This window comes from Cyclopterus lumpus, chromosome 23 (assembly GCF_009769545.1).
Source record: "Cyclopterus lumpus isolate fCycLum1 chromosome 23, fCycLum1.pri, whole genome shotgun sequence".
Taxonomy (NCBI): Eukaryota; Metazoa; Chordata; class Actinopteri; order Perciformes; family Cyclopteridae; genus Cyclopterus; species Cyclopterus lumpus.
Window position 1 is genome coordinate 8,408,810 of NC_046988.1, and position 17,120 is coordinate 8,425,929.

Here is a 17,120-nt window from a genome sequence, read left to right on the forward strand (position 1 = left end):
GTTGCGAGGCCCGGCTAGCTCAGACGGCAGAGCATGAGACTCTTAATCTCAGGGTCGTGGGTTCGAGCCCCACGTTGGGCTGTGATGTTTTAGACTAGGACTTATCCTCAGATGAAGTTGTTGTCGATTACCCCAACAAAACAACTATACATGGAACTGTTACAGACTTTGCAAGAGTAGATGGATTGAATCTCTCAAAAGTGTCTTGCACCTGTGTGTTTCCTGACGCACTCTTGAGTCCAGTTGGAAGCGGTTATGCACTATACAACTTTTGGCCAGAAGTCCAATGGCACTTTGTACAGCTTTTAGAACAGTAGTCCTCCGTACAAACAAGAATAGTTTGTCAGCTGTCAGGATGGCCGAGTGGTCTAAGGCGCCAGACTCAAGGGTTGACTCCTTCCTCAGCAAAGAGGCTTCTGGTCTCCAATTGGAGGCGTGTGTTCAAATCCCACTTCTGACAGATCATTTTACCTGCAGGTTTCATCCCTCAGTCCAAACAACTGTCACCCAAGATGGAGCTCTGACTCGCAACCTTTTCTTTTGTTGTGCGAGGCCCGGCTAGCTCAGACGGCAGAGCATGAGACTCTTAATCTCAGGGTCGTGGGTTCGAGCCCCACGTTGGGCTGTGAAGTTTTAGACTAGGACTTATCCTCAGATGAAGTTGTTGTCGATTACCCCAACAAAACAACTATACATGGAACTGTTACAGACTTTGCAAGAGTAGATAGATTGAATCTCTCAAAAGTGTCTTGCACCTGTGTGTTTCCTGACGCACTCTTGAGTCCAGTTGGAAGCGGTTATGCACTATACAACTTTTGGCCAGAAGTCCAATGGCACTTTGTACACCTTTTAGAACAGTAGTCCTCCGTACAAACAAGAATAGTTTGTCAGCTGTCAGGATGGCCGAGTGGTCTAAGGCGCCAGACTCAAGGGTTGACTCCTTCCTCAGCAAAGAGGCTTCTGGTCTCCAATTGGAGGCGTGGGTTCAAATCCCACTTCTGACAGATCATTTTACCTGCAGGTTTCATCCCTCAGTCCAAACAACTGTCACCCAAGATGGGGCTCTGACTCGCAACCTTTTCTTTTGTTGTGCGAGGCCCGGCTAGCTCAGACGGCAGAGCATGAGACTCTTAATCTCAGGGTCGTGGGTTCGAGCCCCACGTTGGGCTGTGATGTTTTAGACTAGGACTTATCCTCAGATGAAGTTGTTGTCGATTACCCCAACAAAACAACTATACATGGAACTGTTACAGACTTTGCAAGAGTAGATGGATTGAATCTCTCAAAAGTGTCTTGCACCTGTGTGTTTCCTGACGCACTCTTGAGTCCAGTTGGAAGCGGTTATGCACTATACAACTTTTGGCCAGAAGTCCAATGGCACTTTGTACAGCTTTTAGAACAGTAGTCCTCCGTACAAACAAGAATAGTTTGTCAGCTGTCAGGATGGCCGAGTGGTCAAAGGCGCCAGACTCAAGGGTTGACTCCTTCCTCAGCAAAGAGGCTTCTGGTCTCCAATTGGAGGCGTGGGTTCAAATCCCACTTCTGACAGATCATTTTACCTGCAGGTTTCATCCCTCAGTCCAAACAACTGTCACCCAAGATGGGGCTCTAACTCGCAACCTTTTCTTTTGTTGTGCGAGGCCCGGCTAGCTCAGACGGCAGAGCATGAGACTCTTAATCTCAGGGTCGTGGGTTCGAGCCCCACGTTGGGCTGTGATGTTTTAGACTAGGACTTATCCTCAGATGAAGTTGTTGTCGATTACCCCAACAAAACAACTATACATGGAACTGTTACAGACTTTGCAAGAGTAGATAGATTGAATCTCTCAAAAGTGTCTTGCACCTGTGTGTTTCCTGACGCACTCTTGAGTCCAGTTGGAAGCGGTTATGCACTATACAACTTTTGGCCAGAAGTCCAATGGCACTTTGTACACCTTTTAGAACAGTAGTCCTCCGTACAAACAAGAATAGTTTGTCAGCTGTCAGGATGGCCGAGTGGTCTAAGGCGCCAGACTCAAGGGTTGACTCCTTCCTCAGCAAAGAGGCTTCTGGTCTCCAATTGGAGGCGTGGGTTCAAATCCCACTTCTGACAGATCATTTTACCTGCAGGTTTCATCCCTCAGTCCAAACAACTGTCACCCAAGATGGGGCTCTGACTCGCAACCTTTTCTTTTGTTGTGCGAGGCCCGGCTAGCTCAGACGGCAGAGCATGAGACTCTTAATCTCAGGGTCGTGGGTTCGAGCCCCACGTTGGGCTGTGATGTTTTAGACTAGGACTTATCCTCAGATGAAGTTGTTGTCGATTACCCCAACAAAACAACTATACATGGAACTGTTACAGACTTTGCAAGAGTAGATAGATTGAATCTCTCAAAAGTGTCTTGCACCTGTGTGTTTCCTGACGCACTCTTGAGTCCAGTTGGAAGCGGTTATGCACTATACAACTTTTGGCCAGAAGTCCAATGGCACTTTGTACAGCTTTTAGAACAGTAGTCCTCCGTACAAACAAGAATAGTTTGTCAGCTGTCAGGATGGCCGAGTGGTCTAAGGCGCCAGACTCAAGGGTTGACTCCTTCCTCAGCAAAGAGGCTTCTGGTCTCCAATTGGAGGCGTGGGTTCAAATCCCACTTCTGACAGATCATTTTACCTGCAGGTTTCATCCCTCAGTCCAAACAACTGTCACCCAAGATGGGGCTCTGAACTCGCAACCTTTTCTTTTGTTGTGCGAGGCCCGGCTAGCTCAGACGGCAGAGCATGAGACTCTTAATCTCAGGGTCGTGGGTTCGAGCCCCACGTTGGGCTGTGATGTTTTAGACTAGGACTTATCCTCAGATGAAGTTGTTGTCGATTACCCCAACAAAACAACTATACATGGAACTGTTACAGACTTTGCAAGAGTAGATAGATTGAATCTCTCAAAAGTGTCTTGCACCTGTGTGTTTCCTGACGCACTCTTGAGTCCAGTTGGAAGCGGTTATGCACTATACAACTTTTGGCCAGAAGTCCAATGGCACTTTGTACAGCTTTTAGAACAGTAGTCCTCCGTACAAACAAGAATAGTTTGTCAGCTGTCAGGATGGCCGAGTGGTCTAAGGCGCCAGACTCAAGGGTTGACTCCTTCCTCAGCAAAGAGGCTTCTGGTCTCCAATTGGAGGCGTGGGTTCAAATCCCACTTCTGACAGATCATTTTACCTGCAGGTTTCATCCCTCAGTCCAAACAACTGTCACCCAAGATGGGGCTCTGACTCGCAACCTTTTCTTTTGTTGTGCGAGGCCCGGCTAGCTCAGACGGCAGAGCATGAGACTCTTAATCTCAGGGTCGTGGGTTCGAGCCCCACGTTGGGCTGTGATGTTTTAGACTAGGACTTATCCTCAGATGAAGTTGTTGTCGATTACCCCAACAAAACAACTATACATGGAACTGTTACAGACTTTGCAAGAGTAGATAGATTGAATCTCTCAAAAGTGTCTTGCACCTGTGTGTTTCCTGACGCACTCTTGAGTCCAGTTGGAAGCGGTTATGCACTATACAACTTTTGGCCAGAAGTCCAATGGCACTTTGTACAGCTTTTAGAACAGTAGTCCTCCGTACAAACAAGAATAGTTTGTCAGCTGTCAGGATGGCCGAGTGGTCTAAGGCGCCAGACTCAAGGGTTGACTCCTTCCTCAGCAAAGAGGCTTCTGGTCTCCAATTGGAGGCGTGGGTTCAAATCCCACTTCTGACAGATCATTTTACCTGCAGGTTTCATCCCTCAGTCCAAACAACTGTCACCCAAGATGGGGCTCTGACTCGCAACCTTTTCTTTTGTTGTGCGAGGCCCGGCTAGCTCAGACGGCAGAGCATGAGACTCTTAATCTCAGGGTCGTGGGTTCGAGCCCCACGTTGGGCTGTGATGTTTTAGACTAGGACTTATCCTCAGATGAAGTTGTTGTCGATTACCCCAACAAAACAACTATACATGGAACTGTTACAGACTTTGCAAGAGTAGATAGATTGAATCTCTCAAAAGTGTCTTGCACCTGTGTGTTTCCTGACGCACTCTTGAGTCCAGTTGGAAGCGGTTATGCACTATACAACTTTTGGCCAGAAGTCCAATGGCACTTTGTACAGCTTTTAGAACAGTAGTCCTCCGTACAAACAAGAATAGTTTGTCAGCTGTCAGGATGGCCGAGTGGTCAAAGGCGCCAGACTCAAGGGTTGACTCCTTCCTCAGCAAAGAGGCTTCTGGTCTCCAATTGGAGGCGTGGGTTCAAATCCCACTTCTGACAGATCATTTTACCTGCAGGTTTCATCCCTCAGTCCAAACAACTGTCACCCAAGATGGGGCTCTAACTCGCAACCTTTTCTTTTGTTGTGTGAGGCCCGGCTAGCTCAGACGGCAGAGCATGAGACTCTTAATCTCAGGGTCGTGGTTTCGAGCCCCACGTTGGGCTGTGATGTTTTAGACTAGGACTTATCCTCAGATGAAGTTGTTGTCGATTACCCCAACAAAACAACTATACATGGAACTGTTACAGACTTTGCAAGAGTAGATAGATTGAATCTCTCAAAAGTGTCTTGCACCTGTGTGTTTCCTGACGCACTCTTGAGTCCAGTTGGAAGCGGTTATGCACTATACAACTTTTGGCCAGAAGTCCAATGGCACTTTGTACAGCTTTTAGAACAGTAGTCCTCCGTACAAACAAGAATAGTTTGTCAGCTGTCAGGATGGCCGAGTGGTCTAAGGCGCCAGACTCAAGGGTTGACTCCTTCCTCAGCAAAGAGGCTTCTGGTCTCCAATTGGAGGCGTGGGTTCAAATCCCACTTCTGACAGATCATTTTACCTGCAGGTTTCATCCCTCAGTCCAAACAACTGTCACCCAAGATGGGGCTCTGAACTCGCAACCTTTTCTTTTGTTGTGCGAGGCCCGGCTAGCTCAGACGGCAGAGCATGAGACTCTTAATCTCAGGGTCGTGGGTTCGAGCCCCACGTTGGGCTGTGATGTTTTAGACTAGGACTTATCCTCAGATGAAGTTGTTGTCGATTACCCCAACAAAACAACTATACATGGAACTGTTACAGACTTTGCAAGAGTAGATAGATTGAATCTCTCAAAAGTGTCTTGCACCTGTGTGTTTCCTGACGCACTCTTGAGTCCAGTTGGAAGCGGTTATGCACTATACAACTTTTGGCCAGAAGTCCAATGGCACTTTGTACAGCTTTTAGAACAGTAGTCCTCCGTACAAACAAGAATAGTTTGTCAGCTGTCAGGATGGCCGAGTGGTCTAAGGCGCCAGACTCAAGGGTTGACTCCTTCCTCAGCAAAGAGGCTTCTGGTCTCCAATTGGAGGCGTGGGTTCAAATCCCACTTCTGACAGATCATTTTACCTGCAGGTTTCATCCCTCAGTCCAAACAACTGTCACCCAAGATGGGGCTCTAACTCGCAACCTTTTCTTTTGTTGTGCGAGGCCCGGCTAGCTCAGACGGCAGAGCATGAGACTCTTAATCTCAGGGTCGTGGGTTCGAGCCCCACGTTGGGCTGTGATGTTTTAGACTAGGACTTATCCTCAGATGAAGTTGTTGTCGATTACCCCAACAAAACAACTATACATGGAACTGTTACAGACTTTGCAAGAGTAGATAGATTGAATCTCTCAAAAGTGTCTTGCACCTGTGTGTTTCCTGACGCACTCTTGAGTCCAGTTGGAAGCGGTTATGCACTATACAACTTTTGGCCAGAAGTCCAATGGCACTTTGTACAGCTTTTAGAACAGTAGTCCTCCGTACAAACAAGAATAGTTTGTCAGCTGTCAGGATGGCCGAGTGGTCTAAGGCGCCAGACTCAAGGGTTGACTCCTTCCTCAGCAAAGAGGCTTCTGGTCTCCAATTGGAGGCGTGGGTTCAAATCCCACTTCTGACAGATCATTTTACCTGCAGGTTTCATCCCTCAGTCCAAACAACTGTCACCCAAGATGGGGCTCTAACTCGCAACCTTTTCTTTTGTTGTGCGAGGCCCGGCTAGCTCAGACGGCAGAGCATGAGACTCTTAATCTCAGGGTCGTGGGTTCGAGCCCCACGTTGGGCTGTGATGTTTTAGACTAGGACTTATCCTCAGATGAAGTTGTTGTCGATTACCCCAACAAAACAACTATACATGGAACTGTTACAGACTTTGCAAGAGTAGATAGATTGAATCTCTCAAAAGTGTCTTGCACCTGTGTGTTTCCTGACGCACTCTTGAGTCCAGTTGGAAGCGGTTATGCACTATACAACTTTTGGCCAGAAGTCCAATGGCACTTTGTACAGCTTTTAGAACAGTAGTCCTCCGTACAAACAAGAATAGTTTGTCAGCTGTCAGGATGGCCGAGTGGTCAAAGGCGCCAGACTCAAGGGTTGACTCCTTCCTCAGCAAAGAGGCTTCTGGTCTCCAATTGGAGGCGTGGGTTCAAATCCCACTTCTGACAGATCATTTTACCTGCAGGTTTCATCCCTCAGTCCAAACAACTGTCACCCAAGATGGGGCTCTGACTCGCAACCTTTTCTTTTGTTGTGCGAGGCCCGGCTAGCTCAGACGGCAGAGCATGAGACTCTTAATCTCAGGGTCGTGGGTTCGAGCCCCACGTTGGGCTGTGATGTTTTAGACTAGGACTTATCCTCAGATGAAGTTGTTGTCGATTACCCCAACAAAACAACTATACATGGAACTGTTACAGACTTTGCAAGAGTAGATAGATTGAATCTCTCAAAAGTGTCTTGCACCTGTGTGTTTCCTGACGCACTCTTGAGTCCAGTTGGAAGCGGTTATGCACTATACAACTTTTGGCCAGAAGTCCAATGGCACTTTGTACAGCTTTTAGAACAGTAGTCCTCCGTACAAACAAGAATAGTTTGTCAGCTGTCAGGATGGCCGAGTGGTCTAAGGCGCCAGACTCAAGGGTTGACTCCTTCCTCAGCAAAGAGGCTTCTGGTCTCCAATTGGAGGCGTGGGTTCAAATCCCACTTCTGACAGATCATTTTACCTGCAGGTTTCATCCCTCAGTCCAAACAACTGTCACCCAAGATGGGGCTCTGACTCGCAACCTTTTCTTTTGTTGTGCGAGGCCCGGCTAGCTCAGACGGCAGAGCATGAGACTCTTAATCTCAGGGTCGTGGGTTCGAGCCCCACGTTGGGCTGTGATGTTTTAGACTAGGACTTATCCTCAGATGAAGTTGTTGTCGATTACCCCAACAAAACAACTATACATGGAACTGTTACAGACTTTGCAAGAGTAGATGGATTGAATCTCTCAAAAGTGTCTTGCACCTGTGTGTTTCCTGACGCACTCTTGAGTCCAGTTGGAAGCGGTTATGCACTATACAACTTTTGGCCAGAAGTCCAATGGCACTTTGTACAGCTTTTAGAACAGTAGTCCTCCGTACAAACAAGAATAGTTTGTCAGCTGTCAGGATGGCCGAGTGGTCTAAGGCGCCAGACTCAAGGGTTGACTCCTTCCTCAGCAAAGAGGCTTCTGGTCTCCAATTGGAGGCGTGTGTTCAAATCCCACTTCTGACAGATCATTTTACCTGCAGGTTTCATCCCTCAGTCCAAACAACTGTCACCCAAGATGGGGCTCTGACTCGCAACCTTTTCTTTTGTTGTGCGAGGCCCGGCTAGCTCAGACGGCAGAGCATGAGACTCTTAATCTCAGGGTCGTGGGTTCGAGCCCCACGTTGGGCTGTGATGTTTTAGACTAGGACTTATCCTCAGATGAAGTTGTTGTCGATTACCCCAACAAAACAACTATACATGGAACTGTTACAGACTTTGCAAGAGTAGATAGATTGAATCTCTCAAAAGTGTCTTGCACCTGTGTGTTTCCTGACGCACTCTTGAGTCCAGTTGGAAGCGGTTATGCACTATACAACTTTTGGCCAGAAGTCCAATGGCACTTTGTACAGCTTTTAGAACAGTAGTCCTCCGTACAAACAAGAATAGTTTGTCAGCTGTCAGGATGGCCGAGTGGTCAAAGGCGCCAGACTCAAGGGTTGACTCCTTCCTCAGCAAAGAGGCTTCTGGTCTCCAATTGGAGGCGTGGGTTCAAATCCCACTTCTGACAGATCATTTTACCTGCAGGTTTCATCCCTCAGTCCAAACAACTGTCACCCAAGATGGGGCTCTAACTCGCAACCTTTTCTTTTGTTGTGCGAGGCCCGGCTAGCTCAGACGGCAGAGCATGAGACTCTTAATCTCAGGGTCGTGGGTTCGAGCCCCACGTTGGGCTGTGATGTTTTAGACTAGGACTTATCCTCAGATGAAGTTGTTGTCGATTACCCCAACAAAACAACTATACATGGAACTGTTACAGACTTTGCAAGAGTAGATAGATTGAATCTCTCAAAAGTGTCTTGCACCTGTGTGTTTCCTGACGCACTCTTGAGTCCAGTTGGAAGCGGTTATGCACTATACAACTTTTGGCCAGAAGTCCAATGGCACTTTGTACAGCTTTTAGAACAGTAGTCCTCCGTACAAACAAGAATAGTTTGTCAGCTGTCAGGATGGCCGAGTGGTCTAAGGCGCCAGACTCAAGGGTTGACTCCTTCCTCAGCAAAGAGGCTTCTGGTCTCCAATTGGAGGCGTGGGTTCAAATCCCACTTCTGACAGATCATTTTACCTGCAGGTTTCATCCCTCAGTCCAAACAACTGTCACCCAAGATGGGGCTCTGAACTCGCAACCTTTTCTTTTGTTGTGCGAGGCCCGGCTAGCTCAGACGGCAGAGCATGAGACTCTTAATCTCAGGGTCGTGGGTTCGAGCCCCACGTTGGGCTGTGATGTTTTAGACTAGGACTTATCCTCAGATGAAGTTGTTGTCGATTACCCCAACAAAACAACTATACATGGAACTGTTACAGACTTTGCAAGAGTAGATAGATTGAATCTCTCAAAAGTGTCTTGCACCTGTGTGTTTCCTGACGCACTCTTGAGTCCAGTTGGAAGCGGTTATGCACTATACAACTTTTGGCCAGAAGTCCAATGGCACTTTGTACAGCTTTTAGAACAGTAGTCCTCCGTACAAACAAGAATAGTTTGTCAGCTGTCAGGATGGCCGAGTGGTCTAAGGCGCCAGACTCAAGGGTTGACTCCTTCCTCAGCAAAGAGGCTTCTGGTCTCCAATTGGAGGCGTGGGTTCAAATCCCACTTCTGACAGATCATTTTACCTGCAGGTTTCATCCCTCAGTCCAAACAACTGTCACCCAAGATGGGGCTCTGACTCGCAACCTTTTCTTTTGTTGTGCGAGGCCCGGCTAGCTCAGACGGCAGAGCATGAGACTCTTAATCTCAGGGTCGTGGGTTCGAGCCCCACGTTGGGCTGTGATGTTTTAGACTAGGACTTATCCTCAGATGAAGTTGTTGTCGATTACCCCAACAAAACAACTATACATGGAACTGTTACAGACTTTGCAAGAGTAGATAGATTGAATCTCTCAAAAGTGTCTTGCACCTGTGTGTTTCCTGACGCACTCTTGAGTCCAGTTGGAAGCGGTTATGCACTATACAACTTTTGGCCAGAAGTCCAATGGCACTTTGTACAGCTTTTAGAACAGTAGTCCTCCGTACAAACAAGAATAGTTTGTCAGCTGTCAGGATGGCCGAGTGGTCTAAGGCGCCAGACTCAAGGGTTGACTCCTTCCTCAGCAAAGAGGCTTCTGGTCTCCAATTGGAGGCGTGGGTTCAAATCCCACTTCTGACAGATCATTTTACCTGCAGGTTTCATCCCTCAGTCCAAACAACTGTCACCCAAGATGGGGCTCTGACTCGCAACCTTTTCTTTTGTTGTGCGAGGCCCGGCTAGCTCAGACGGCAGAGCATGAGACTCTTAATCTCAGGGTCGTGGGTTCGAGCCCCACGTTGGGCTGTGATGTTTTAGACTAGGACTTATCCTCAGATGAAGTTGTTGTCGATTACCCCAACAAAACAACTATACATGGAACTGTTACAGACTTTGCAAGAGTAGATAGATTGAATCTCTCAAAAGTGTCTTGCACCTGTGTGTTTCCTGACGCACTCTTGAGTCCAGTTGGAAGCGGTTATGCACTATACAACTTTTGGCCAGAAGTCCAATGGCACTTTGTACAGCTTTTAGAACAGTAGTCCTCCGTACAAACAAGAATAGTTTGTCAGCTGTCAGGATGGCCGAGTGGTCTAAGGCGCCAGACTCAAGGGTTGACTCCTTCCTCAGCAAAGAGGCTTCTGGTCTCCAATTGGAGGCGTGGGTTCAAATCCCACTTCTGACAGATCATTTTACCTGCAGGTTTCATCCCTCAGTCCAAACAACTGTCACCCAAGATGGGGCTCTAACTCGCAACCTTTTCTTTTGTTGTGCGAGGCCCGGCTAGCTCAGACGGCAGAGCATGAGACTCTTAATCTCAGGGTCGTGGGTTCGAGCCCCACGTTGGGCTGTGATGTTTTAGACTAGGACTTATCCTCAGATGAAGTTGTTGTCGATTACCCCAACAAAACAACTATACATGGAACTGTTACAGACTTTGCAAGAGTAGATAGATTGAATCTCTCAAAAGTGTCTTGCACCTGTGTGTTTCCTGACGCACTCTTGAGTCCAGTTGGAAGCGGTTATGCACTATACAACTTTTGGCCAGAAGTCCAATGGCACTTTGTACAGCTTTTAGAACAGTAGTCCTCCGTACAAACAAGAATAGTTTGTCAGCTGTCAGGATGGCCGAGTGGTCAAAGGCGCCAGACTCAAGGGTTGACTCCTTCCTCAGCAAAGAGGCTTCTGGTCTCCAATTGGAGGCGTGGGTTCAAATCCCACTTCTGACAGATCATTTTACCTGCAGGTTTCATCCCTCAGTCCAAACAACTGTCACCCAAGATGGGGCTCTAACTCGCAACCTTTTCTTTTGTTGTGCGAGGCCCGGCTAGCTCAGACGGCAGAGCATGAGACTCTTAATCTCAGGGTCGTGGGTTCGAGCCCCACGTTGGGCTGTGATGTTTTAGACTAGGACTTATCCTCAGATGAAGTTGTTGTCGATTACCCCAACAAAACAACTATACATGGAACTGTTACAGACTTTGCAAGAGTAGATAGATTGAATCTCTCAAAAGTGTCTTGCACCTGTGTGTTTCCTGACGCACTCTTGAGTCCAGTTGGAAGCGGTTATGCACTATACAACTTTTGGCCAGAAGTCCAATGGCACTTTGTACAGCTTTTAGAACAGTAGTCCTCCGTACAAACAAGAATAGTTTGTCAGCTGTCAGGATGGCCGAGTGGTCAAAGGCGCCAGACTCAAGGGTTGACTCCTTCCTCAGCAAAGAGGCTTCTGGTCTCCAATTGGAGGCGTGGGTTCAAATCCCACTTCTGACAGATCATTTTACCTGCAGGTTTCATCCCTCAGTCCAAACAACTGTCACCCAAGATGGGGCTCTAACTCGCAACCTTTTCTTTTGTTGTGCGAGGCCCGGCTAGCTCAGACGGCAGAGCATGAGACTCTTAATCTCAGGGTCGTGGGTTCGAGCCCCACGTTGGGCTGTGATGTTTTAGACTAGGACTTATCCTCAGATGAAGTTGTTGTCGATTACCCCAACAAAACAACTATACATGGAACTGTTACAGACTTTGCAAGAGTAGATAGATTGAATCTCTCAAAAGTGTCTTGCACCTGTGTGTTTCCTGACGCACTCTTGAGTCCAGTTGGAAGCGGTTATGCACTATACAACTTTTGGCCAGAAGTCCAATGGCACTTTGTACAGCTTTTAGAACAGTAGTCCTCCGTACAAACAAGAATAGTTTGTCAGCTGTCAGGATGGCCGAGTGGTCTAAGGCGCCAGACTCAAGGGTTGACTCCTTCCTCAGCAAAGAGGCTTCTGGTCTCCAATTGGAGGCGTGGGTTCAAATCCCACTTCTGACAGATCATTTTACCTGCAGGTTTCATCCCTCAGTCCAAACAACTGTCACCCAAGATGGGGCTCTAACTCGCAACCTTTTCTTTTGTTGTGCGAGGCCCGGCTAGCTCAGACGGCAGAGCATGAGACTCTTAATCTCAGGGTCGTGGGTTCGAGCCCCACGTTGGGCTGTGATGTTTTAGACTAGGACTTATCCTCAGATGAAGTTGTTGTCGATTACCCCAACAAAACAACTATACATGGAACTGTTACAGACTTTGCAAGAGTAGATAGATTGAATCTCTCAAAAGTGTCTTGCACCTGTGTGTTTCCTGACGCACTCTTGAGTCCAGTTGGAAGCGGTTATGCACTATACAACTTTTGGCCAGAAGTCCAATGGCACTTTGTACAGCTTTTAGAACAGTAGTCCTCCGTACAAACAAGAATAGTTTGTCAGCTGTCAGGATGGCCGAGTGGTCTAAGGCGCCAGACTCAAGGGTTGACTCCTTCCTCAGCAAAGAGGCTTCTGGTCTCCAATTGGAGGCGTGTGTTCAAATCCCACTTCTGACAGATCATTTTACCTGCAGGTTTCATCCCTCAGTCCAAACAACTGTCACCCAAGATGGGGCTCTGACTCGCAACCTTTTCTTTTGTTGTGCGAGGCCCGGCTAGCTCAGACGGCAGAGCATGAGACTCTTAATCTCAGGGTCGTGGGTTCGAGCCCCACGTTGGGCTGTGATGTTTTAGACTAGGACTTATCCTCAGATGAAGTTGTTGTCGATTACCCCAACAAAACAACTATACATGGAACTGTTACAGACTTTGCAAGAGTAGATAGATTGAATCTCTCAAAAGTGTCTTGCACCTGTGTGTTTCCTGACGCACTCTTGAGTCCAGTTGGAAGCGGTTATGCACTATACAACTTTTGGCCAGAAGTCCAATGGCACTTTGTACAGCTTTTAGAACAGTAGTCCTCCGTACAAACAAGAATAGTTTGTCAGCTGTCAGGATGGCCGAGTGGTCAAAGGCGCCAGACTCAAGGGTTGACTCCTTCCTCAGCAAAGAGGCTTCTGGTCTCCAATTGGAGGCGTGGGTTCAAATCCCACTTCTGACAGATCATTTTACCTGCAGGTTTCATCCCTCAGTCCAAACAACTGTCACCCAAGATGGGGCTCTAACTCGCAACCTTTTCTTTTGTTGTGCGAGGCCCGGCTAGCTCAGACGGCAGAGCATGAGACTCTTAATCTCAGGGTCGTGGGTTCGAGCCCCACGTTGGGCTGTGATGTTTTAGACTAGGACTTATCCTCAGATGAAGTTGTTGTCGATTACCCCAACAAAACAACTATACATGGAACTGTTACAGACTTTGCAAGAGTAGATAGATTGAATCTCTCAAAAGTGTCTTGCACCTGTGTGTTTCCTGACGCACTCTTGAGTCCAGTTGGAAGCGGTTATGCACTATACAACTTTTGGCCAGAAGTCCAATGGCACTTTGTACAGCTTTTAGAACAGTAGTCCTCCGTACAAACAAGAATAGTTTGTCAGCTGTCAGGATGGCCGAGTGGTCTAAGGCGCCAGACTCAAGGGTTGACTCCTTCCTCAGCAAAGAGGCTTCTGGTCTCCAATTGGAGGCGTGGGTTCAAATCCCACTTCTGACAGATCATTTTACCTGCAGGTTTCATCCCTCAGTCCAAACAACTGTCACCCAAGATGGGGCTCTAACTCGCAACCTTTTCTTTTGTTGTGCGAGGCCCGGCTAGCTCAGACGGCAGAGCATGAGACTCTTAATCTCAGGGTCGTGGGTTCGAGCCCCACGTTGGGCTGTGATGTTTTAGACTAGGACTTATCCTCAGATGAAGTTGTTGTCGATTACCCCAACAAAACAACTATACATGGAACTGTTACAGACTTTGCAAGAGTAGATAGATTGAATCTCTCAAAAGTGTCTTGCACCTGTGTGTTTCCTGACGCACTCTTGAGTCCAGTTGGAAGCGGTTATGCACTATACAACTTTTGGCCAGAAGTCCAATGGCACTTTGTACAGCTTTTAGAACAGTAGTCCTCCGTACAAACAAGAATAGTTTGTCAGCTGTCAGGATGGCCGAGTGGTCAAAGGCGCCAGACTCAAGGGTTGACTCCTTCCTCAGCAAAGAGGCTTCTGGTCTCCAATTGGAGGCGTGGGTTCAAATCCCACTTCTGACAGATCATTTTACCTGCAGGTTTCATCCCTCAGTCCAAACAACTGTCACCCAAGATGGGGCTCTAACTCGCAACCTTTTCTTTTGTTGTGCGAGGCCCGGCTAGCTCAGACGGCAGAGCATGAGACTCTTAATCTCAGGGTCGTGGGTTCGAGCCCCACGTTGGGCTGTGATGTTTTAGACTAGGACTTATCCTCAGATGAAGTTGTTGTCGATTACCCCAACAAAACAACTATACATGGAACTGTTACAGACTTTGCAAGAGTAGATAGATTGAATCTCTCAAAAGTGTCTTGCACCTGTGTGTTTCCTGACGCACTCTTGAGTCCAGTTGGAAGCGGTTATGCACTATACAACTTTTGGCCAGAAGTCCAATGGCACTTTGTACAGCTTTTAGAACAGTAGTCCTCCGTACAAACAAGAATAGTTTGTCAGCTGTCAGGATGGCCGAGTGGTCAAAGGCGCCAGACTCAAGGGTTGACTCCTTCCTCAGCAAAGAGGCTTCTGGTCTCCAATTGGAGGCGTGGGTTCAAATCCCACTTCTGACAGATCATTTTACCTGCAGGTTTCATCCCTCAGTCCAAACAACTGTCACCCAAGATGGGGCTCTGACTCGCAACCTTTTCTTTTGTTGTGCGAGGCCCGGCTAGCTCAGACGGCAGAGCATGAGACTCTTAATCTCAGGGTCGTGGGTTCGAGCCCCACGTTGGGCTGTGATGTTTTAGACTAGGACTTATCCTCAGATGAAGTTGTTGTCGATTACCCCAACAAAACAACTATACATGGAACTGTTACAGACTTTGCAAGAGTAGATAGATTGAATCTCTCAAAAGTGTCTTGCACCTGTGTGTTTCCTGACGCACTCTTGAGTCCAGTTGGAAGCGGTTATGCACTATACAACTTTTGGCCAGAAGTCCAATGGCACTTTGTACAGCTTTTAGAACAGTAGTCCTCCGTACAAACAAGAATAGTTTGTCAGCTGTCAGGATGGCCGAGTGGTCTAAGGCGCCAGACTCAAGGGTTGACTCCTTCCTCAGCAAAGAGGCTTCTGGTCTCCAATTGGAGGCGTGGGTTCAAATCCCACTTCTGACAGATCATTTTACCTGCAGGTTTCATCCCTCAGTCCAAACAACTGTCACCCAAGATGGGGCTCTAACTCGCAACCTTTTCTTTTGTTGTGCGAGGCCCGGCTAGCTCAGACGGCAGAGCATGAGACTCTTAATCTCAGGGTCGTGGGTTCGAGCCCCACGTTGGGCTGTGATGTTTTAGACTAGGACTTATCCTCAGATGAAGTTGTTGTCGATTACCCCAACAAAACAACTATACATGGAACTGTTACAGACTTTGCAAGAGTAGATAGGATTGAATCTCTCAAAAGTGTCTTGCACCTGTGTGTTTCCTGACGCACTCTTGAGTCCAGTTGGAAGCGGTTATGCACTATACAACTTTTGGCCAGAAGTCCAATGGCACTTTGTACAGCTTTTAGAACAGTAGTCCTCCGTACAAACAAGAATAGTTTGTCAGCTGTCAGGATGGCCGAGTGGTCTAAGGCGCCAGACTCAAGGGTTGACTCCTTCCTCAGCAAAGAGGCTTCTGGTCTCCAATTGGAGGCGTGTGTTCAAATCCCACTTCTGACAGATCATTTTACCTGCAGGTTTCATCCCTCAGTCCAAACAACTGTCACCCAAGATGGGGCTCTGACTCGCAACCTTTTCTTTTGTTGTGCGAGGCCCGGCTAGCTCAGACGGCAGAGCATGAGACTCTTAATCTCAGGGTCGTGGGTTCGAGCCCCACGTTGGGCTGTGATGTTTTAGACTAGGACTTATCCTCAGATGAAGTTGTTGTCGATTACCCCAACAAAACAACTATACATGGAACTGTTACAGACTTTGCAAGAGTAGATAGATTGAATCTCTCAAAAGTGTCTTGCACCTGTGTGTTTCCTGACGCACTCTTGAGTCCAGTTGGAAGCGGTTATGCACTATACAACTTTTGGCCAGAAGTCCAATGGCACTTTGTACAGCTTTTAGAACAGTAGTCCTCCGTACAAACAAGAATAGTTTGTCAGCTGTCAGGATGGCCGAGTGGTCTAAGGCGCCAGACTCAAGGGTTGACTCCTTCCTCAGCAAAGAGGCTTCTGGTCTCCAATTGGAGGCGTGGGTTCAAATCCCACTTCTGACAGATCATTTTACCTGCAGGTTTCATCCCTCAGTCCAAACAACTGTCACCCAAGATGGGGCTCTAACTCGCAACCTTTTCTTTTGTTGTGCGAGGCCCGGCTAGCTCAGACGGCAGAGCATGAGACTCTTAATCTCAGGGTCGTGGGTTCGAGCCCCACGTTGGGCTGTGATGTTTTAGACTAGGACTTATCCTCAGATGAAGTTGTTGTCGATTACCCCAACAAAACAACTATACATGGAACTGTTACAGACTTTGCAAGAGTAGATAGATTGAATCTCTCAAAAGTGTCTTGCACCTGTGTGTTTCCTGACGCACTCTTGAGTCCAGTTGGAAGCGGTTATGCACTATACAACTTTTGGCCAGAAGTCCAATGGCACTTTGTACAGCTTTTAGAACAGTAGTCCTCCGTACAAACAAGAATAGTTTGTCAGCTGTCAGGATGGCCGAGTGGTCAAAGGCGCCAGACTCAAGGGTTGACTCCTTCCTCAGCAAAGAGGCTTCTGGTCTCCAATTGGAGGCGTGTGTTCAAATCCCACTTCTGACAGATCATTTTACCTGCAGGTTTCATCCCTCAGTCCAAACAACTGTCACCCAAGATGGAGCTCTGACTCGCAACCTTTTCTTTTGTTGTGCGAGGCCCGGCTAGCTCAGACGGCAGAGCATGAGACTCTTAATCTCAGGGTCGTGGGTTCGAGCCCCACGTTGGGCTGTGATGTTTTAGACTAGGACTTATCCTCAGATGAAGTTGTTGTCGATTACCCCAACAAAACAACTATACATGGAACTGTTACAGACTTTGCAAGAGTAGATAGATTGAATCTCTCAAAAGTGTCTTGCACCTGTGTGTTTCCTGACACACTCTTGAGTCCAGTTGGAAGCG

At 47.7% G+C, this 17,120-nt stretch overlaps 1 protein-coding gene and 56 non-coding genes across 57 annotated transcripts in view; all 57 read left to right on the top strand.

Moving 5' to 3' along the window:
- Nucleotides 1-17,120, top strand: part of LOC117726370 (ELKS/Rab6-interacting/CAST family member 1-like) — a 157,376-nt gene that overhangs the window by 109,354 nt on the left and 30,902 nt on the right. The gene's annotated exons all lie outside the window — the stretch shown is intronic.
- Nucleotides 350-460, top strand: trnal-caa. Its single transcript has 2 exons — nucleotides 350-387; nucleotides 415-460. It is a non-coding gene; the product is annotated as a tRNA-Leu (tRNA).
- Nucleotides 894-1,004, top strand: trnal-caa. The gene is made up of 2 exons: nucleotides 894-931; nucleotides 959-1,004. It is a non-coding gene; the product is annotated as a tRNA-Leu (tRNA).
- Nucleotides 1,438-1,548, top strand: trnal-caa. Its single transcript has 2 exons — nucleotides 1,438-1,475; nucleotides 1,503-1,548. It is a non-coding gene; the product is annotated as a tRNA-Leu (tRNA).
- trnal-caa lies at nucleotides 1,982-2,092 on the top strand. The gene is made up of 2 exons: nucleotides 1,982-2,019; nucleotides 2,047-2,092. It is a non-coding gene; the product is annotated as a tRNA-Leu (tRNA).
- On the top strand, nucleotides 2,526-2,636 carry trnal-caa. Its single transcript has 2 exons — nucleotides 2,526-2,563; nucleotides 2,591-2,636. It is a non-coding gene; the product is annotated as a tRNA-Leu (tRNA).
- On the top strand, nucleotides 2,730-2,802 carry trnak-cuu. Its single transcript has one exon. It is a non-coding gene; the product is annotated as a tRNA-Lys (tRNA).
- trnal-caa lies at nucleotides 3,071-3,181 on the top strand. The gene is made up of 2 exons: nucleotides 3,071-3,108; nucleotides 3,136-3,181. It is a non-coding gene; the product is annotated as a tRNA-Leu (tRNA).
- Nucleotides 3,274-3,346, top strand: trnak-cuu. The gene has a single exon. It is a non-coding gene; the product is annotated as a tRNA-Lys (tRNA).
- On the top strand, nucleotides 3,615-3,725 carry trnal-caa. Its single transcript has 2 exons — nucleotides 3,615-3,652; nucleotides 3,680-3,725. It is a non-coding gene; the product is annotated as a tRNA-Leu (tRNA).
- Nucleotides 3,818-3,890, top strand: trnak-cuu. Its single transcript has one exon. It is a non-coding gene; the product is annotated as a tRNA-Lys (tRNA).
- Nucleotides 4,159-4,269, top strand: trnal-caa. Its single transcript has 2 exons — nucleotides 4,159-4,196; nucleotides 4,224-4,269. It is a non-coding gene; the product is annotated as a tRNA-Leu (tRNA).
- On the top strand, nucleotides 4,703-4,813 carry trnal-caa. The gene is made up of 2 exons: nucleotides 4,703-4,740; nucleotides 4,768-4,813. It is a non-coding gene; the product is annotated as a tRNA-Leu (tRNA).
- On the top strand, nucleotides 4,907-4,979 carry trnak-cuu. Its single transcript has one exon. It is a non-coding gene; the product is annotated as a tRNA-Lys (tRNA).
- Nucleotides 5,248-5,358, top strand: trnal-caa. The gene is made up of 2 exons: nucleotides 5,248-5,285; nucleotides 5,313-5,358. It is a non-coding gene; the product is annotated as a tRNA-Leu (tRNA).
- On the top strand, nucleotides 5,451-5,523 carry trnak-cuu. The gene has a single exon. It is a non-coding gene; the product is annotated as a tRNA-Lys (tRNA).
- Nucleotides 5,792-5,902, top strand: trnal-caa. Its single transcript has 2 exons — nucleotides 5,792-5,829; nucleotides 5,857-5,902. It is a non-coding gene; the product is annotated as a tRNA-Leu (tRNA).
- trnak-cuu lies at nucleotides 5,995-6,067 on the top strand. Its single transcript has one exon. It is a non-coding gene; the product is annotated as a tRNA-Lys (tRNA).
- On the top strand, nucleotides 6,336-6,446 carry trnal-caa. The gene is made up of 2 exons: nucleotides 6,336-6,373; nucleotides 6,401-6,446. It is a non-coding gene; the product is annotated as a tRNA-Leu (tRNA).
- Nucleotides 6,539-6,611, top strand: trnak-cuu. The gene has a single exon. It is a non-coding gene; the product is annotated as a tRNA-Lys (tRNA).
- trnal-caa lies at nucleotides 6,880-6,990 on the top strand. The gene is made up of 2 exons: nucleotides 6,880-6,917; nucleotides 6,945-6,990. It is a non-coding gene; the product is annotated as a tRNA-Leu (tRNA).
- trnak-cuu lies at nucleotides 7,083-7,155 on the top strand. The gene has a single exon. It is a non-coding gene; the product is annotated as a tRNA-Lys (tRNA).
- On the top strand, nucleotides 7,424-7,534 carry trnal-caa. Its single transcript has 2 exons — nucleotides 7,424-7,461; nucleotides 7,489-7,534. It is a non-coding gene; the product is annotated as a tRNA-Leu (tRNA).
- trnak-cuu lies at nucleotides 7,627-7,699 on the top strand. Its single transcript has one exon. It is a non-coding gene; the product is annotated as a tRNA-Lys (tRNA).
- Nucleotides 7,968-8,078, top strand: trnal-caa. The gene is made up of 2 exons: nucleotides 7,968-8,005; nucleotides 8,033-8,078. It is a non-coding gene; the product is annotated as a tRNA-Leu (tRNA).
- On the top strand, nucleotides 8,171-8,243 carry trnak-cuu. Its single transcript has one exon. It is a non-coding gene; the product is annotated as a tRNA-Lys (tRNA).
- Nucleotides 8,512-8,622, top strand: trnal-caa. Its single transcript has 2 exons — nucleotides 8,512-8,549; nucleotides 8,577-8,622. It is a non-coding gene; the product is annotated as a tRNA-Leu (tRNA).
- Nucleotides 8,716-8,788, top strand: trnak-cuu. Its single transcript has one exon. It is a non-coding gene; the product is annotated as a tRNA-Lys (tRNA).
- trnal-caa lies at nucleotides 9,057-9,167 on the top strand. Its single transcript has 2 exons — nucleotides 9,057-9,094; nucleotides 9,122-9,167. It is a non-coding gene; the product is annotated as a tRNA-Leu (tRNA).
- Nucleotides 9,260-9,332, top strand: trnak-cuu. The gene has a single exon. It is a non-coding gene; the product is annotated as a tRNA-Lys (tRNA).
- Nucleotides 9,601-9,711, top strand: trnal-caa. Its single transcript has 2 exons — nucleotides 9,601-9,638; nucleotides 9,666-9,711. It is a non-coding gene; the product is annotated as a tRNA-Leu (tRNA).
- trnak-cuu lies at nucleotides 9,804-9,876 on the top strand. Its single transcript has one exon. It is a non-coding gene; the product is annotated as a tRNA-Lys (tRNA).
- Nucleotides 10,145-10,255, top strand: trnal-caa. Its single transcript has 2 exons — nucleotides 10,145-10,182; nucleotides 10,210-10,255. It is a non-coding gene; the product is annotated as a tRNA-Leu (tRNA).
- Nucleotides 10,348-10,420, top strand: trnak-cuu. Its single transcript has one exon. It is a non-coding gene; the product is annotated as a tRNA-Lys (tRNA).
- On the top strand, nucleotides 10,689-10,799 carry trnal-caa. Its single transcript has 2 exons — nucleotides 10,689-10,726; nucleotides 10,754-10,799. It is a non-coding gene; the product is annotated as a tRNA-Leu (tRNA).
- On the top strand, nucleotides 10,892-10,964 carry trnak-cuu. Its single transcript has one exon. It is a non-coding gene; the product is annotated as a tRNA-Lys (tRNA).
- On the top strand, nucleotides 11,233-11,343 carry trnal-caa. The gene is made up of 2 exons: nucleotides 11,233-11,270; nucleotides 11,298-11,343. It is a non-coding gene; the product is annotated as a tRNA-Leu (tRNA).
- Nucleotides 11,436-11,508, top strand: trnak-cuu. Its single transcript has one exon. It is a non-coding gene; the product is annotated as a tRNA-Lys (tRNA).
- trnal-caa lies at nucleotides 11,777-11,887 on the top strand. Its single transcript has 2 exons — nucleotides 11,777-11,814; nucleotides 11,842-11,887. It is a non-coding gene; the product is annotated as a tRNA-Leu (tRNA).
- Nucleotides 11,980-12,052, top strand: trnak-cuu. The gene has a single exon. It is a non-coding gene; the product is annotated as a tRNA-Lys (tRNA).
- On the top strand, nucleotides 12,321-12,431 carry trnal-caa. Its single transcript has 2 exons — nucleotides 12,321-12,358; nucleotides 12,386-12,431. It is a non-coding gene; the product is annotated as a tRNA-Leu (tRNA).
- trnak-cuu lies at nucleotides 12,524-12,596 on the top strand. Its single transcript has one exon. It is a non-coding gene; the product is annotated as a tRNA-Lys (tRNA).
- trnal-caa lies at nucleotides 12,865-12,975 on the top strand. Its single transcript has 2 exons — nucleotides 12,865-12,902; nucleotides 12,930-12,975. It is a non-coding gene; the product is annotated as a tRNA-Leu (tRNA).
- On the top strand, nucleotides 13,068-13,140 carry trnak-cuu. Its single transcript has one exon. It is a non-coding gene; the product is annotated as a tRNA-Lys (tRNA).
- On the top strand, nucleotides 13,409-13,519 carry trnal-caa. Its single transcript has 2 exons — nucleotides 13,409-13,446; nucleotides 13,474-13,519. It is a non-coding gene; the product is annotated as a tRNA-Leu (tRNA).
- On the top strand, nucleotides 13,612-13,684 carry trnak-cuu. Its single transcript has one exon. It is a non-coding gene; the product is annotated as a tRNA-Lys (tRNA).
- Nucleotides 13,953-14,063, top strand: trnal-caa. Its single transcript has 2 exons — nucleotides 13,953-13,990; nucleotides 14,018-14,063. It is a non-coding gene; the product is annotated as a tRNA-Leu (tRNA).
- trnak-cuu lies at nucleotides 14,156-14,228 on the top strand. Its single transcript has one exon. It is a non-coding gene; the product is annotated as a tRNA-Lys (tRNA).
- Nucleotides 14,497-14,607, top strand: trnal-caa. The gene is made up of 2 exons: nucleotides 14,497-14,534; nucleotides 14,562-14,607. It is a non-coding gene; the product is annotated as a tRNA-Leu (tRNA).
- On the top strand, nucleotides 14,700-14,772 carry trnak-cuu. Its single transcript has one exon. It is a non-coding gene; the product is annotated as a tRNA-Lys (tRNA).
- Nucleotides 15,041-15,151, top strand: trnal-caa. The gene is made up of 2 exons: nucleotides 15,041-15,078; nucleotides 15,106-15,151. It is a non-coding gene; the product is annotated as a tRNA-Leu (tRNA).
- Nucleotides 15,244-15,316, top strand: trnak-cuu. Its single transcript has one exon. It is a non-coding gene; the product is annotated as a tRNA-Lys (tRNA).
- On the top strand, nucleotides 15,586-15,696 carry trnal-caa. The gene is made up of 2 exons: nucleotides 15,586-15,623; nucleotides 15,651-15,696. It is a non-coding gene; the product is annotated as a tRNA-Leu (tRNA).
- On the top strand, nucleotides 15,789-15,861 carry trnak-cuu. Its single transcript has one exon. It is a non-coding gene; the product is annotated as a tRNA-Lys (tRNA).
- trnal-caa lies at nucleotides 16,130-16,240 on the top strand. The gene is made up of 2 exons: nucleotides 16,130-16,167; nucleotides 16,195-16,240. It is a non-coding gene; the product is annotated as a tRNA-Leu (tRNA).
- trnak-cuu lies at nucleotides 16,333-16,405 on the top strand. The gene has a single exon. It is a non-coding gene; the product is annotated as a tRNA-Lys (tRNA).
- Nucleotides 16,877-16,949, top strand: trnak-cuu. Its single transcript has one exon. It is a non-coding gene; the product is annotated as a tRNA-Lys (tRNA).